This window comes from Delphinus delphis, chromosome 10 (assembly GCF_949987515.2).
Source record: "Delphinus delphis chromosome 10, mDelDel1.2, whole genome shotgun sequence".
Taxonomy (NCBI): Eukaryota; Metazoa; Chordata; class Mammalia; order Artiodactyla; family Delphinidae; genus Delphinus; species Delphinus delphis.
Window position 1 is genome coordinate 93,200,423 of NC_082692.2, and position 16,659 is coordinate 93,217,081.

Consider the following 16,659-nt stretch of genomic DNA (forward strand, 5'->3'; position numbering starts at 1 on the left):
AGGGCTCCAAGCATGAAGCATAGCAATGTCCTGCTGTTCTTGCTCTACACATGCAGGGAAAATTCTGCCTTATTTTCTTCCATGACATTCTAGTAGACCATGGTTCTCTGATGTTAATTTTGTGTTATCTTCCACACTAGCCCCCTTTGTCGATTGTCTAAGCTGTGGGGACTGTACTATGTGCTGAGTCTTGTACTGAAGGCTGGGTGAGTTCTACAGGCACCTGCTCTCTAGGAATTCACCTACAGTGTTGATCAGTGTGCAGCGTAAATACGTATGTGGCACAGAGGGAAGCCAGAGTCACATCCCAGCAAGTCTGCCTTTTGAGTTGAGTCCTAAAGGATATGGAAGAAATTTCAATGGGAGAAGAGTGTTAAGGGCATTTAAGGCAAAGTTATGGAGATCGTTGATGAGCAGTGTAACACAGGTGAAAGAGGATGGAGAAGATAAACCTAAAAAACTGAGCAGAGTAAGGTCATGAAAGGCCTTGAATACTGTACTTAATAATGCAGAAATTTTCCTGAAGGCAGAAGGGAGTTTTTGTGGAGGTTTAAGTTGTGATGTCATAAAATGAGATGTAAGTTTTAGACAGATGACTACCAATGCTTTCTGAAGATCATCTGACGTTTAGGACTTTTGCTGCCAGAGTGGAAGAGACAAAAGCAGAATGGCTGAATTAGGGTAGTAACAGTGGTTACAAAAATAGGAGATATATTCAAAAAACAATTCTAAGGAGAAAGAATACGTCTCGGTGACATTAAAAGTACATGTACGTTAAAAAGTTAACCTCTAGAGTGCGTCCCCTAAAAACCACTTTGGTTTTTTTTTTTTTGATTTTTACCCCTTATCATGCTGAATGGACAATTTTTAATTCTATTGTCAAAATTTATTTTTAAATGTCTTTTGCCATTTAGCCATTTTTCCTTTGAGAGGTTAAGTTTTAGGGATCATACCCACAGTTTCTCAGGATCTCTTAAATATACTATTCAAAGTTAAGGATAAAAAACATTCTCAATTAAAATACCAACTAAATACTTTATGGTTTTGACAAGTTGCTACTAAAGTTCACATAGAAAAGCAAACATGCACAAATAGTGAAGACTACTAGAAAAATATACCCTAATGCATTGATAATTAAGACAGCATGTTGTTAGCACATGGATGGACTCATGTAATAGAACAGAAACTCCAGAATTATACCCAAATGCACATGGAAACTTATGACAAGAGTGGTTTCTTAAATCAATAGCATAAAGATAGATTGTTGAGTAAATGGGTCTAGAACAACTGGGTGGCTCTTTGGAAAATGGATAAAGTTAGAATCATATCTCCCGTAATACCCAAGAATAAACTGCAAATAGATGAGGAACCTAAATGTAAAACATTAAACCATCTAAGTATTAGAAGGAAATATAGGGGAATTCTTCTTTAATCTTAGTATAGGAAAAGACTTTCTTTTTTAAAAAATTGAAATAGATTTAACATATATTAAGATGTACAATATGTTAACTTTGTACACTTATGTATTGTAATGACTGCCATTATAATGATAATTATAATGATATATAAGCACCTCTGTCAAGTCATAATTATCATTTCTTTTTACTGGCTGGAATAATTAAGATCTAGTCTCTTAGCAAGTTTGCTTATGATCCAACATTGTCTATTTTCACTATACTGTGCATTAGATCTCTAGGATTTATCACTACTCATTGCAAGTTTGTACACTTAAACAGCGTCTGCCCTATCCCTCCTCCTCTGTCCCCTGGTAACCACCATTTTACTGTCTGTTTTTACAAGTTTGGCTTTTTTAGATTCCACAAAGGGGTGATATCATGTAGCATTTGTCTAACTTACCTCATTTAGCACAATGTCCTCAAGGGCCATTCATGTTGTCACAAAGGTAAAATGTCCTTCTTTGTCATGACTGATACTCCATTGTATGTATAAGTATGTATACATACATGTGTGTGTGTATCTTCTTTATCCATTCATCCATTGATGGACACTTAGGTTGTTTCCATGTCTCGGCTATAGTGAGTAATGCTGCAGTAAACATGGGAGTGCATATATCTCTTCAATATCCTGTTCTCATTTCCTTTTGGTATGTACTCACAAATGGAATTGCTAGATCATATGCTAGTTCTATTTTTAATTTTTTTGAGGAACCTAAATACTGTTTTCTATAGTGGTTAACCAATTTACCTTCCCACCACCAGTGTACAATGGTTGCATTTTTCTCTACATTCTTGCAGCATTTGCTTTCTCTTCTTGATGATAGCCCTTCTAACAGATGTGAGGTGATATCTCATTGTGGTTTTAATTTGCGTTTCCTGATGATTAATGACGTTGAGCATCTTTTCATGTACCACTTGTCTATTTGGATGTCTTGTGTGGAAAAATTTCTGTTCAGGTCCTCTGCTCATTTTAAAACTTAGATTTTTTTTGTTGTTATTGAGTTGTGTGGGTTCTTTATATATTTTGGATATTAACCACTTATCCACATATGGTTTACAAACATTTCCTCCCATTCTGTAAGTTTCCTTTTCCTTTTGTTGATAGTTTCTTTTGTTGTGCTAATTATAACTCAAAATTCAGAGGCAATAAAAGAACTGACTACATAAAAAAGTTTTGCTGCAAAAAAAAACCCAATGTAAACAAAGTAAAAGGACAACTGAAAAACTGGGAGAAAATATTTGCAGCATAAGCTGTAGAATGATGTCTCTAATACATACAGAACTCTTTAAAGTTTAGTGGCAAAGGAGTAAACACTTAATAGAAAAATCTGAAAAAGATGTAAGCAATTAAATAAAAAAGAGAATAAAATGGTCCTCAAACAAAAAACTTTACATGGTACTAAAATTTTAAAGTCTCTGATAATTAGAAAAATGCAAATCAAAACAACAACACTGGGTTTCCCTGGTGGCGCAGTGGTTGAGAGTCCGCCTGCCGATGCAGGGGACACGGGTTTGTGCCCCGGTCTGGGAGGATCCCACATGCCGTGGAGCAGCTGCACCCGTGAGCCATGGCCGCTGAGCCTGTGCGTCCAGAACCTGAGCTCCACAATGGGAGAGGCTGCAACAGTGAGAGGCCCGTGTACGACACACACACAAAAAAACAAAAAACACTGAGACAGCACTTCTTACTTATGAAACTGACAGAAATGGGAAAATATGACATCACATTCTCGGTGAGATTGTGGGAAAACAGGCAATTTCCATGCATTGCTGGTGAGAAGTTAGGTTGGTACATCTTTTCTGGAGCGAAAATTGGCAAAACCTATCTGCATATGCAGTTACCTTTCAACCCCTAAATCTTTTTTTTTTTTTTAAAAACATTCTGACTCTTGTTCTTCTAGCTGCTTACCAACCCCTGATCATGTAGCTTACAACTCAGTACTCTGGATGGAGTGAGAGAGAAATGGGCCTCTTTGGCAATGCCTTGCACAGTTGGGGAAGCGGGGTGCTCACTCACAAGCTCTCACTTTTCCCCAGTGGAGGGCTCCCTTGGGACTGAGTTGTACTGCCTTGGTGGATAGGTGATATGGATAAAGTCAAACTGTTCCTCTTACCCTCTCCAATGCATCCAATCTTGGATTTTTTTTTTGCTCCACTGGTGTGTTGGAACTTCCCTACTGGACTCCTGGACTTCCACAAAGACTCCGTCTCATCCACAGGTGATTGTCTCAGTCAGTGTTCTCCAGGGGCTCTCCTGGCCACAGCTGAGAGGGGCTGGAGCCAGTTAATGGGTCACTTCAGGGTCTAAATCTAGGACCAAATTCTCTATGCTTATTACCCAGTGCACAATGGCTGAGATTCCACCCAGTCCCTGGGCATATGGTGCTGGTTACCATAGCTTTCTCAAGGCATTTTTGTCTGTGGTTGGATGACATATGATGTTGTTGAGAGGAGGTTACAAGTAGGAGACATCTTATTTGACCATTAATTCTGCTGACACTGCCGTTCTCATTCATGTTGGAAGGATAGTTTTGCTAAATACAGAATTCTTGGTTGACAGTATTTTTCTTTCAGCATTTTGAAGATGTCATCCCAGTATCCTCTGGTTTTCATGGTTTCTGATTAGAAATCAGCTGTTAATTAAATATTTAATATCCCTTTTGTGTGACGAGCTGTTTCTTTTTTCAAGATTTTGTCTTTCTAGTTTGATTATGATGCTTCTAGATGTGGATCTCCTAATGTGTGGACTTAATACATTAATGTATCTCTTACTGTGTGGACTCCTATGTTTAAGATAGTTGGAGCTTTTTTAAGCTTCTGGATATGTAGATTGTTTTTTCACAAATTTCAGAGAATTTCAGCTGTTACTTCTTCAAATATTCTTCTCCTGTCTCTCCTCTCTCTCTCGTAGTCCCCTTGTACATATGTTGTTATGCTTGACGGTGTCCCACAGGTCTCTGAGGCTTTGTTAATTTTTCTTCATTTTTCTACTGTTCCTCAGAACCTATAATCCCAGTTGTTCTATTTTATATTTTATTTATTTATTCTGCTATTTCGCATCTGCTGTTGAACCCCTCTTGTTGTACCTATTAATTTCAGGATTTCTATTTTTTTTTAGATTTTGATCTCTTATTGTTATTCTCTATTTGGTGAGACACAATTCTCATACTTTTCTTTAGTTCTTTGAAAGTATTTGAAGTGGTTGAAGTCTTCATCTAGTAAATCCAAATCTGAGTTACCTCAGAGGCATCTTCTGTGGAGTGCCTTTTCCCTCTGTGTAAGGCTCTAACTTTCCTGTTACTTTGCGTGCCTTGTAAATTTTGTCGGAAACTGGTCATTGTAAATAATGTGACAACTCTGGAAATCGGATACCTTCTCTCTCTAGGGTTTACTCTTGCTCTTTATTTAGTGACTTTCCTGAAAAAATTACGTTAAGTCTGTATGCTTTACATTCGTGGCCACTGAAGTCTCTTGGTTAACTTAATGGTCAGCTAATGATTAGACAGAGAAAGAAAGATGAGACTTTCTCAAGCTTTTCCTGGGCATGTGTACAGCCTTGCACATGCCTATAGCCTTTGAAATTTCCAGGTATGTTGTAGAGCTTTTCAAAGCCTCTCATGGACATCCCATTGCCCAGCTCTTTCTTTTAAACTTTTTGGTCAATTTCTTATTTTTTTCCCAACTATTATTACCTTGTCAGGCAGATGCTGTGTTAAATCATTACCAGTGATTTTTTTTTGGACAAATATCCTAGAGAAGAGGCTGTACTGAGCAAGCTCTGAGTTTTAGGTCAAATAAAGACAAGTGCTGTGAATGAGGGTTTACAAGTTGTTTGATAAATCAAATAATGACAGTTTTCCAGGAATTAGACTTTTAAGGAAACTTCAAACATGTTTTTTTCTCCTCTAGTGGCTACAAGGCTGCTGGTTTTCATGGCTGCCATAATCGTGAGGCTGTTAGTTTTCAAGGCTAAGATGAAAATGTAGAGAGGGGCAAGTGGGTAGGGAAAATTATGAAACCTCAAAGTTCACATTTTTTAAAAGCTGAGATTGAGCTACTTTTTGGGGGGTTAAATTTACCTTGGATTGTTAACAGCCTTTGGTTAATTTCCAGAGTTCTGAAAACGCTGGTTTTGATAATTTCCTCCACTGTCCTCATTGATTTTATTGAGGAGTGGAGTTTTTGAGGTCCTTCCTCAGCCATTCCAGAAGTTTTTTCTTACAAAGTTAACCTGATTTGAGGATGGGGTGGGGAGAGCATTCTAGCAAAGAAAGCATACTTACAAAGGCCTGGTGATACTGTGCTGGAAATTCTATTTTATACTCAGCTTTGTCCCTGGTTGTCTTGGTGTTCTCTTGAAGAACAAAGACCAGAAGCCTGGAAACGTCTTTCCCCAGACTTCCTTGCCAGCAGGATTCCTTTCTTGACATTTAGACTTCAACCATGAGAGGTGTTGTGTGAGATCTGAAATACAGAAGAGAAGGAGAAGCCGTCATTCTCTGGCAGTTACTGTGCATAGGGCGTAAGTGTGATCAGACGACAGATGAGAGATGGGCCAGCAGATTCCAGCTGTTCTCCTGAGAATCACCAGTTCTGTAGCTGATAATCAGGATGGGTGGTTTCTTCTGATTCCTTCACTTTCTGATTTCTTAAATGTTGGCATCCATTTCCCTAATCTTTGCTCCCTAGCCTTTTAAAAGTTTGTTTCTAATTCCGATACTAAATTCTTATATGCTTAAAATAATTAGAATGGCTTCTGTTTTCCTACAAAACATCGACTGATACAGATTTGAAGAAGCTTAGTGAGTTGATTAAAATGAAAGAAAGCCAGTGTGGCTGGAGTTGTCAGAATATGGGAAGAGAATTGTCATTTCAGACTGGAGGGGTCAAAATCCATAGTCCAGCTAGTTTTATAAATGAGTAAAGTCTGGAAAAAAAAGGAGTGGATAGTAGGGAATAGGGCAAATTGGAGAGCAAGCGTCCCATCGAAAGAGGACTCAGAATTTTTGAAATGAAGTAAGAAATCAAAAATTTTATGTCAGATGAGCTATGTGTAAATATTAGGTATATATTTAATTTTTAAAACAGAAGGTACTAGCCCAGATCAGATTTCTGTCTGTCTGGTAGGTTGCCAGATTTTGAACACTGGCAGATCAGGCAAGATCTGTTAGGATATTTTCTTAAAATTTTTCTGCCATCAACTCTCTCCTAGTCCTTTCAATTTTCCCATTTCCTTTATCTACCACATTAGGCTCCAAAACCAATCTAAAATACCAGAAGTTGGGAGGAGAGGCTGAGTGTCTAGCAAAGTGAGATTTGAAGAAAAATACCCCCGTTCGTTTCTACCTGTTGGCCTTGCTTTGAGGCATATTTAGAAACTAGTTTCCATAGGTCCTTAACTATTCCTGCGTTAAAAGAGGATTTTAAAAGATGCTTCAGGATAACCTGTGCAGTAAAGGTGGTTTGTAGCATATCTAATTCTTGTTCTACATCTTTAGGCAATGGCATATGGAATTTTATTTTGGAGGTGAAAATAAATGTGATTAGTGTACATTGCTACTTTTTTTTTGCCAAAAATATTATGTAAGTTTAACATCATTAAATGGCTATTGAAATGTTACAGCCATTGACAGTGGGCATTTTATGTAGTTAAAAAACAATGTGGGCGTTTCTGGGGGGATAATGAAAGTGTAGTGGAAAAATAATGCACTTCAGAGTAGGAAGAGCTGGATTTCTACATCACTTTTCTATGTACTAGAGCACTTGCAGGTTTCTTACAGTCTCTGAGCTCCTGTAAATGGGGATAAGGGGAAGAAAGAGGACTAATTAATTGATTAAAAATTTTCTGAGAATCTACTTTATCCCAGCTATTGCCCTAGACATACTTAGTCTACCCACATGGAATTAACGGTCTAGCAGGGAGACAGATGAGAAATAAATGAATCGTATTCAATTACTTGATTATAGTCGTGATAAGTGTGAATGGAGGAAAACTACAGCATACAATGAAAGCAAAACTAATGGAGAATGCTTGTGCATGGCGAGTACTAAAAAATATTTGTGTGTGAAAATTGAAAGCCCTTTTTTTGGTGTTAGATTTGGGAAAAGCTGTTTAAATAGCATAATGCCTTGCATATCAGATTTCAAGGGGTTATCATTACTTAGAGTCCTGATGCCATTTCCACAGAATGCAGAGTTAATGCTGAGTAATGACTTGGATATGAGAGATCGTGTGAAAAAATACTCCTGGTAATATACTCATTTTTAACTTGTTGCCTCTGACCTGTCTGGTCCTTACTTTTCTTTCTCAGTAGTGGTGTTTGGTGGGACGTGTTAAGGCTCCCGATTAAGGCATTCCCATGAAATTCTCAGACGAATTCAAGTCCACACTAAAGAATGGAAACAGGTACCAAACAGGCATCTCTTCTCCACACTCTCTCCCATTGCTGCTTCATTCTGTTCTCATAGCAGAGGGCTCTCCTCTGCTTCTCTGTCTCCAGGTTATAGGACGTTCCGGCCAGCTGCAGACACTAATTAACTCCTCTCTCCTGGGAGGGTCAGTCTTGGTCAGTTCTGCTTTTATCAGGTACTTACCCAAATTGAATCCATAACGGGTAAGAGAGGTGGGATCCCTTGGTGCCACGTGACTCCCACCACCTAGAGAGTAACTTCCAGGGTTTATTTACCTGTCCAGTGGGAGTAATAATAGTACCTCCTTTACCAGGAATGTTGCAAAGCTTAGATGACGTAATTGACAGTACCTGGCACAGAGTAAGCATCAATAAACGTGAGCTTATTGTTTTTGTTGCTGTTTAACGTATTATTTCAATCTTTGTAAGAGACATCTTTGCTCAGAACCATTGGACCCATTTCAGGAAGTTTAGAATAAAGGAAGAGGCTTATTCTGTAACTAACGCTTAAGCAAGTTTGGGAATATGAGTCTGAACTTGTCCTCATTACCTCATTAAAGAGTATGGGTCTTAGAAACATGGCTCACGTAATTAAATTCATTATACTCTATTCTTTATCATTCTTTTGAAGCAAACCAGATGCGAAGAAGGCAAATGTGAAAGCTTATCATTCCCCAGGGTAAGACTAAATATTCAAGCTAGATGTTTGGACGTTTCTCAACTTCTAATGAATAAAATAAGCATTGATAATAATATAATTGTTGGGGCCCATTGAAGTTTGCAGTTATTAAAACAGTAATAAAAAGAAACTCATCATAGCCATTACATGATTTTCCCACATTTTAATAGGCATTTGCCCCTTTGAATAAAGCTTGTCCATTAAATTCTCAGATGAATAAAGTTAATGTAAATGAACATTTTTAAGTCAGTACACACTGGCTGAAAATGTTTTTTTTTTTTTTTTCTGTTTCCTATTTTCTCAAGTTTTTGGCTAATTGGAAAAAGCACTTGTGTTATAAAGTCAGCCTACCATGGTAAAAGGTTCCAGCATATCTGTGGTATATCCATATTAAATAATTAAACATAGGTAAAATGAGCTTTTGGCAATTAGGTGAAAGTAGTTTTTGTTCTTCTTGGTAATAAAATGGTTGTGATTCGGATCAGTACAAGTCTGTATTGAGCCAGGCCTGCTGTCACCTCAGGGCCCTTGCACTGCCTATACTTCTGCCTGGAGCCCTCTTCCTAGACATTTGCATGGCTCCGCCCTCCCCCCCCCACCAGGTCTTTGCTCAGATGTTACGTCCTCAGTGACATTTACTGTGCCCGCCCTGTTAAAAGCTGTATTCTGCTAACCCAGCATTCCTCACCCTCCTTACATTGATGGATGTTTCCTAAAGAACTTACTACCTTCTAACATGTTGGATCCTTTACTTATTTATGATGTTACTGTCTGTCTTTACACTGTTTTTGTCTCTTTTCCCTGATGTACCTCCAGTGCCTCAAACCATACCAGGCACAGAGTTGACCTACAATAAATATCTAATGCAGGAAATATGTAATGTACATATAAATATTATATATGCATATTTATCTGTAAGTTAGTAGAGCTAGAATATTTTAGTATATGTTTTCATATTACTATTTTTTAAAATAAATTTATTTATTTATATTTGGCTGTGTTGGGTCTTCGTTGCTACGCATGGGATTTCTCTAGTTGCGGCGAGCGGGGGCTACTCTTGATCGCAGTGCGCAGGCTTCTTATTGCGGTGGCTTCTCTTGTTGCAGAGCACGGGCTTCTAGGTACACGGGCTTCGGTAGTTGTGGCTCGTGGGCTCTAGAGCACAGACTCAGTAGTTGTGGTGCACGGGCTTACTTGCTCTGCGGCATGTGGGATCTTCCCGGACCAAGGCTCAAACCCTTGTCCCTTGCATAGGCAGGCAGATTCTTATCCACTGCGCCACCAGGGAAGTCCCCCTATTACTACTTTTAAACTTTGATCCATCCATGTATCCGCCCACCCATCCATCCATCCATCTATGAATATATTCTGAGCACTTAATACTTTTCTCTGGAGCTTTATTTTGCTTTGGAGAGGGAAAAAAAGGAAGGAGGGCGGTATTCCTGTCTCGATTGAGCTTATGATACTGTTTGGCAAGAGGCAATTAAATATTTTCTATTAAATGGGATCAGAGGTATTAGAGGTGAAGCACTGGATACTATGGGCGAAGATAGCAGACGTGGACACAGACTTAGGCTTCCTTGAAGAGAAGAGCGGAGTGATAGGTAAGAGTTATCCCAGTGAAGGCGTGAGGTGTGTGAGGGATTTGGAGCAGACAGAATGCATGGCAGATGTGAGTCAAGCAGAACAGCGTTTGCATAAGCCTAGAACAGAAGAGATTGGAGTGCTTCCAAGGAAAAGAAAGTTGAGTGTTGTAGACTGTAGGGTAGGCACGTGGAGAATGATGAGAGAAACAGAGGCCAAGTCTTCAAGCTCGTAAGACCCATGGACATGTTTCAGTTTGTCTTGGCTATTCATGCATTTTAAGCAGCAGAGAATGATGCTCTGTTATTCCACGAAAGACGACTGCTCTGTTTGTACGTCTCATCCTTCTACCGTGAATGCCAAATATAATGCCTTAGGATAACTGCTGGTGTCAAATATGGCCTATAAAAGCTGTTGCCTGAATACCATTTTAGAGTATGTTTGCTCTCTTTGCCGGCCAAGAATCTATTTCCTCCTCCTCTGATCATGAAACCTAAAGTCTCCTTTGGGGGACTCTTTTCATCCCTGCTTTTAGTCCCTGACTGTTGAGTGGGGCTCCACTCCAGAGGCTGGAGGTGGAAGATGTGAGCCTGCCCTCTGAGGGCACTGAATCCCCATGCTTACGGTGGTTCATTCGGATGTGAACACATTACCCAGGTTCAGCCAATCAGTGTGATTTCACCTAGGTAGTTAGTTCAAGATGGGCAGAGTGGTGTAAATAAAGTGAATTCCGGCATCATTGGGAGGAAAAGCTCATTTTTTACTAGATTTGAACCTTCGAAGCTTTGGCGGTCTTAAGCTGCTAGAAGCCATCTTGGTACCGAATGGAGCCTGAGAGTTAAGTCAAGAAGGGAAAGAGCAGTAGGACAGGACTGGGATCCTGGGGCTTGACGACATTGTCTGACGCTTAAGTCAAGCTTTGCATAAAGCCTGAAAAAAACTGCAGTTTTCAGAAGCATGAATTACTTTTACGGTTTCATTTTCATTTTTGCTTAAGCAGTTTGAACTGCGTCTTTCTTGTCTTTGCAGAGCTAAGCATCCTGACATACACTGCAAGAGATTTATTTCTCTGTTGTAGGCTCCCATGCTGCTGTTTGCTTAAATGGGGTGCTGACACTGGTTAGTAAACATCAGCACTTGAAGTGAGCTATTTCAATACAGTGACTTGAATTCCCTCTTGTTCTATGCAATTCATCATTGCTAATGTGAAGAAATATTTTCTCCTTTATCTTGTCCGTTACTCTAACACATACCAAATTCTTTGAATTTTCACCTGCTCCATACTTGTTATTTTCTGAGATGATTATCTGAGAAAACTCCAGATAACATCAATGATTCTTTGCTTTTTCCTGGAACGGTAAGGAGAGTGGCATGTTGATGAACTCTGCGGGTCCTGCACTGAGCCCCGACCCGAAACCTTGTTAAAATCTCATTCAGATGCACGCCACACTTTACAGAGGAATTCCTAGTATCCCCCAAGCTCCAAATCAAACTACTGTTTACTGTAACGGAAACAATATTTTCTCATCCGTAGTGGAAAGGTTCCATTTTGTAAGAAATCTTAACTGGTTGGATGTTGATCAATTTCAAGTCTTTTTTTTTTTTTTAAGAGAAGTTAGTTGTAGGTAATTTTGAGTTATTCTTTCTGAAAATGAATACAGTTAATTTCATTATTCATTACTTTTATTATGAAAATGTAACTTCTATACATCATTGTTTACTTCAGTTACCTCTGAAATCAACTACTTAGTCATTGGTTCATTCATGTATTTATCCATTCAACAAAAGCTTGTTGAACACCAGTTGCTGTTCTTGGTATTATGCATACAGAGAAAATTGGTAACGATCTTTATTTTTAAGGAATGCATATGGATGGAATTCCTAGTGATTGTTTTAAAGTTTAGGGAATGGAGTTCTAAAGAGAATTTTTTTTTTTTTTTTTTTTACTGTGGCTACTACATAGAGTATGCCCTTATGAGAGACACTGGATAATATTAGTGGTCCTCAAACTTTCAGTTATAGGTCCCTACCCTTAGAGAGGTTGGGGAGTGGAGCCAGGAATATATATTTCCAGCCAGCTTACCAGGTTTCCATTCCACCTGGTCAGTGGCTCGTGCTTTGAAATTTGTGTTTTTATAGGCTTGTAGCTATATTGAAAAAAGGAACTTGTGAGGGAAAGGTGTAGAGGCATTAGACTAGAAGAGAGATAAGGGCAAAACCTCTTTGCCTAGAATCCAAGACCATGGATAATATGATCCTGGTTGATAAGTCCAGCTTCATCTTTCGCTGTACCCCCAAACAACCTAACAACCCACTGCTTTAAGTAAAGTACCTGCTAAGAACATTTCAGTATTTTCGCATATGAGACTCCTCTTCCCTTCTCTCCCACCCATAGAATGCCATTTGCCCCCATCTTCCCCTAGAGTGTCTGATTTTTGCCAATCAGCAAGAACCTGTCTAGCCTTAGTGCTCCTCAAACTTTAATTGGCATACATGTCACCCAGGAATATTGTTAAAATATAAATTCTGGCTCGGGTCTGGGCAGGGCTGGAAGCTCTACGTGTCTAACAAGCTCCCAGGTGATGCTGATGCTACTGGACCATGAACCATACTGGGAGTAGCAAGCTTCCACCTTATAGTAAATCCTTTCTTCTCACATTCCCTCCTGTCCTGGTAAATGTCCAGTTTTATGTCTATTTCCCAGCATTAGTAATTTTTCCCTATGCATACTTCTCTAAGAGAACTAATATTTACTTTTTACCTACTGAATGCTAAGCGTTTCATGTGTATTGTCTCAATTCTCTCATACCCTGTTGAAATGGTATTATCACCCCCATTTTATAGATATTAGGAAATAGGTTCTGAGAGATTAAGGAATTGTTTTTTTTCTTTTTACCAAAGATCATACACAGTCTTTAAAAAGTTTTTGAGGTTATGGTCTGGATTTCCTATGTCTTTAACTCTGAAACAATACACAAGGCAGGGGTTTACACATGATGGGAGTTCAGTAGACTCACAATATCAGTTGATAAATAATGAACACTGCAAATAATAATTTTAAGTATTTGTGATGAATTGGAAAATACAATATAACATTGAGTGAAAAATATCAGGGTATCGAATGATCAGTAAGACCACCCTAACTGTGTCAAAAGTGCATTGGTATGCACAGGAAAAAAGAGTTTGAAAGAAAATAAACTAACACCTATATATAGTGGCTATCTTGTGGTGGGAGAACTGGTAGTATAGGATTTCAGCTTTTATGCTTAGCTGTAGCTTCTGATTTTTTTCAGTGAACAGATTTTGCTTTTATAACCGGAAAACCCGATAAAAATAATAAGGTATAGTGAAGCTATCGCTAGGATGAGGGTGAGACTTGTCTGGGAAAGAATAGAGGCAGACATATCAGGAAGATAGATGTCTGGCATATTATGGGCCATTGGTGCTGGCTCGTAGGTGGGGGTCAGTCTTGAAAGAAGCAAACCCCGTGTTTGTTGTAAACTTGTTTCTAGTTTTTGTTTTAAACTTATTTCTAGTTTCTTTGAAACTTAAGAGTGGTATTTATTACGTTAAAAATTTTATTGGAGTATAACTGATTTACAATGTCGTGTTAGTTTCAAGTATACAGCATAGTGATTCAGTTATACCTATACATATATTCTTTCTTTTTCAGATTCTTGTCCCATATAGGTTATTACAGAATATCGAATAGAGTTCCCCATACTATACAGTAGGTCCTTGTTGGTTATTTTATATATGGTAGTGTGTGCATGTTAATCCCAAGCTCCTAGTTTATCCCCCTTCACCTTTGCCCTTTGGTAACCATAACTTTGTTTTCAAAATCTGTGAGTCTGTTTCTGTTTTGTAAATAAGTTCATTTGTATCATTTTTTAAAATTAGATTCCACATATGAGTGATAGCGTGTGTTTATCTTTCTCTGTCTGACTCACTTCACTTAGTATGATAATCTCTAAGTCCATCCATGTTGCTACAAATGGCATTATTTCATTCTTTTTTATGGCTGAGTAATATTCCATTGTATATATGTACTACAGCTTCTATTACATTTTAAACTTATTTTCACTGAAGTGTTATATACGTGCAGAAAAGTTCACATTGCGTAAGTGTGCTTCTGCATGGATTTCTCCAAACTGAACATACCCACGTGAGCAGCCCGTAAATCAAGAAACAGAACACTGCCAGCATGCTCAGAGCCCTCTTGTCCCCCCTCTGGTCATCCGCTACCCAAAATGCCCACAGCCACCAGGGTAACCACCAACCCAACTTGCAAAAGCATGGGCCTGGTTTGCCTGTTTTTTACTGTATAAACCTGGAATCAGAGTTTATATGGTAAAAAAAAAAAAAAAAAAAAAAGTGTATACTACTTTGTGTCTAATTTATTTTACACAGTGTTATGTTTGTGAGATTTGTTAACAGTGCGTGTTTTTATGGCGCTTTCATGTTCATTGTGGTGTGGTATTCCATTATGTGAATATAGCAATGTTTATTCTTGATGGGCATTTGGGTCGTTTTCAGGTTCTGGTGATTACGTATAATACTGTTAGGCATATTCTACTATGGATTTTGGACAATGGTATTTTTTTAAATATGTTCTGACAACTATTTGAAACAGATTCTTCTGATGGATTTTGGTGTATAGCAGTGTCCAAAAACTCTCAATGTGCCCAAAGAATTATCTAGAAAGCTCTGGAGATGTTTGAGGTGACAGCTATGTGGCAAGACTCTGCAACCCGTACTTTCAGTAGATGTTGTATGGATCACATTTTGAGGAACACCTTTATGAAAAGAAAGAATATGGGGCTGAGAGGAGGTTCCAGTCTTGTTTTTTATTCTACCAGCATGGTCTTAGGTGAAATTATGTGACCATGTTACATTTGTTTCTCCACCTATAAAAATGCCTCCCCAAGTTGACTGGTTCAAATCAAAGAAAAAAATACTATATAAAAATGTTATACACATGAAGCACTCTGTAAATAAGACGTTATTTTTTTTATCACCCAGAGCCTAAAAATGAGGGTAAATAGAGAAAATATGGAATTAATAATCATACCATATACTTAGGCGAAATGCCTCAAGGTTTTTTCTTCTGTTGTTTGTTTTTATGAACTCCTGCTGCTTCTATAAAAATTGTGACAGCACAGAGAGGTCTGATGTCTATAGAAAATTGACTCCTTTTATCCCAGGATATGGAAGCATTTTGGAAAAAGAACATTGTTCATGGATAGGCCCAAAACACACTGAATCAGCAGGGAGTCAGTGGCAGGTTGATCAAGGAGGTAAGGAAGAAAGCCCAAAGCCAGACTGAATTAATATATCGTTTCACATTCCTCTAACGCTATATCAAGATACAGCACAGGAATTTATACGTGATACGAGCTCAATCCATTCATACTCATCAGCTGATAAACAAGGAACCTTCTCTGATGCCTAATTCCCTGCCTCTCTTCCACTTGCTCTGTGCTCTCGCCTCACTGAACTTCTTTCAGAGTCCTAAATATGCTCTGCTCTTTCCAACTTTAGCACTTTTGCCCATCTTGTAATCTTTCCCTGGAATACCACTCTCTACCATTCTCTGCCCAGTGGGTACCTATTTATCCTTAACTTAAGGGTCACGTCCCCAGTGGGGACTTCCTGGCCTTTATGTGGGATCTCTGGCTACATAATGTTACGTTACCCACCTATCACCCTAAATGTCTTTACGAGAGCACCCATCATGCTGCTGACTCTTCATAGCTGATTTCTCATGCAACCATAGGCTCCATAAGAACAGAGATTATGCTTGCCTCATGGGCTGCTGTATCCTCAAAAGCCCATAGCACAGCCAATTATAAGCTCAATAATGATTTGTGTGTGCTGCTTCCTCTCTTCTAAATGCCAAGAAAGAACAGATCCTTGGAAGCTATTGGTCAGGACACCCAAGAGCAGTGGTACTTGAAAACTGCTGCTGACTCCATGCAAGAATGCCTTACCTAAAGGACATGTGATATCTGTTGCTATTTGCTTTTGATACCTGACAATCACTTTGTTTTTTTGAATCGGAAAAGAGGCAGCTTATGTTTATGTTGATTGGCAGGCGCCTAGAGTTGCTGGATACGTATCCTTGCAAGTAAACCTTACCTTTGATCATAATTTCAGAACTCTTTCCAAAGGGAAGGGATCAGAAGTAGCATTTCACTTAAGGCAGAGTGACGCACATCAGGTCATGAACTCAATGACTCACCCATGAATATGGGCAGTTTTGGACTCTGAACTCAAAATGGCCATTGAGATCACAGCCAGAATGAAAATAATATTTAGAGAGGTTATTGTTATTTGGATCTGAGAATCAAAGCCAGCCTTTGTTCTTTTCTTTCTGTGTCATTTGCTACTTCTACCAAAACTTTGGCCTTTTATTTTGAGGAATGGCAGAGATGGGATCCCTGGGTTATCCATTAATCATCCGTCCACCCATCCATCCACTAAGTCACCTATCCACCTACCCTCCCAACTCTCCACCCACCCGCCTACC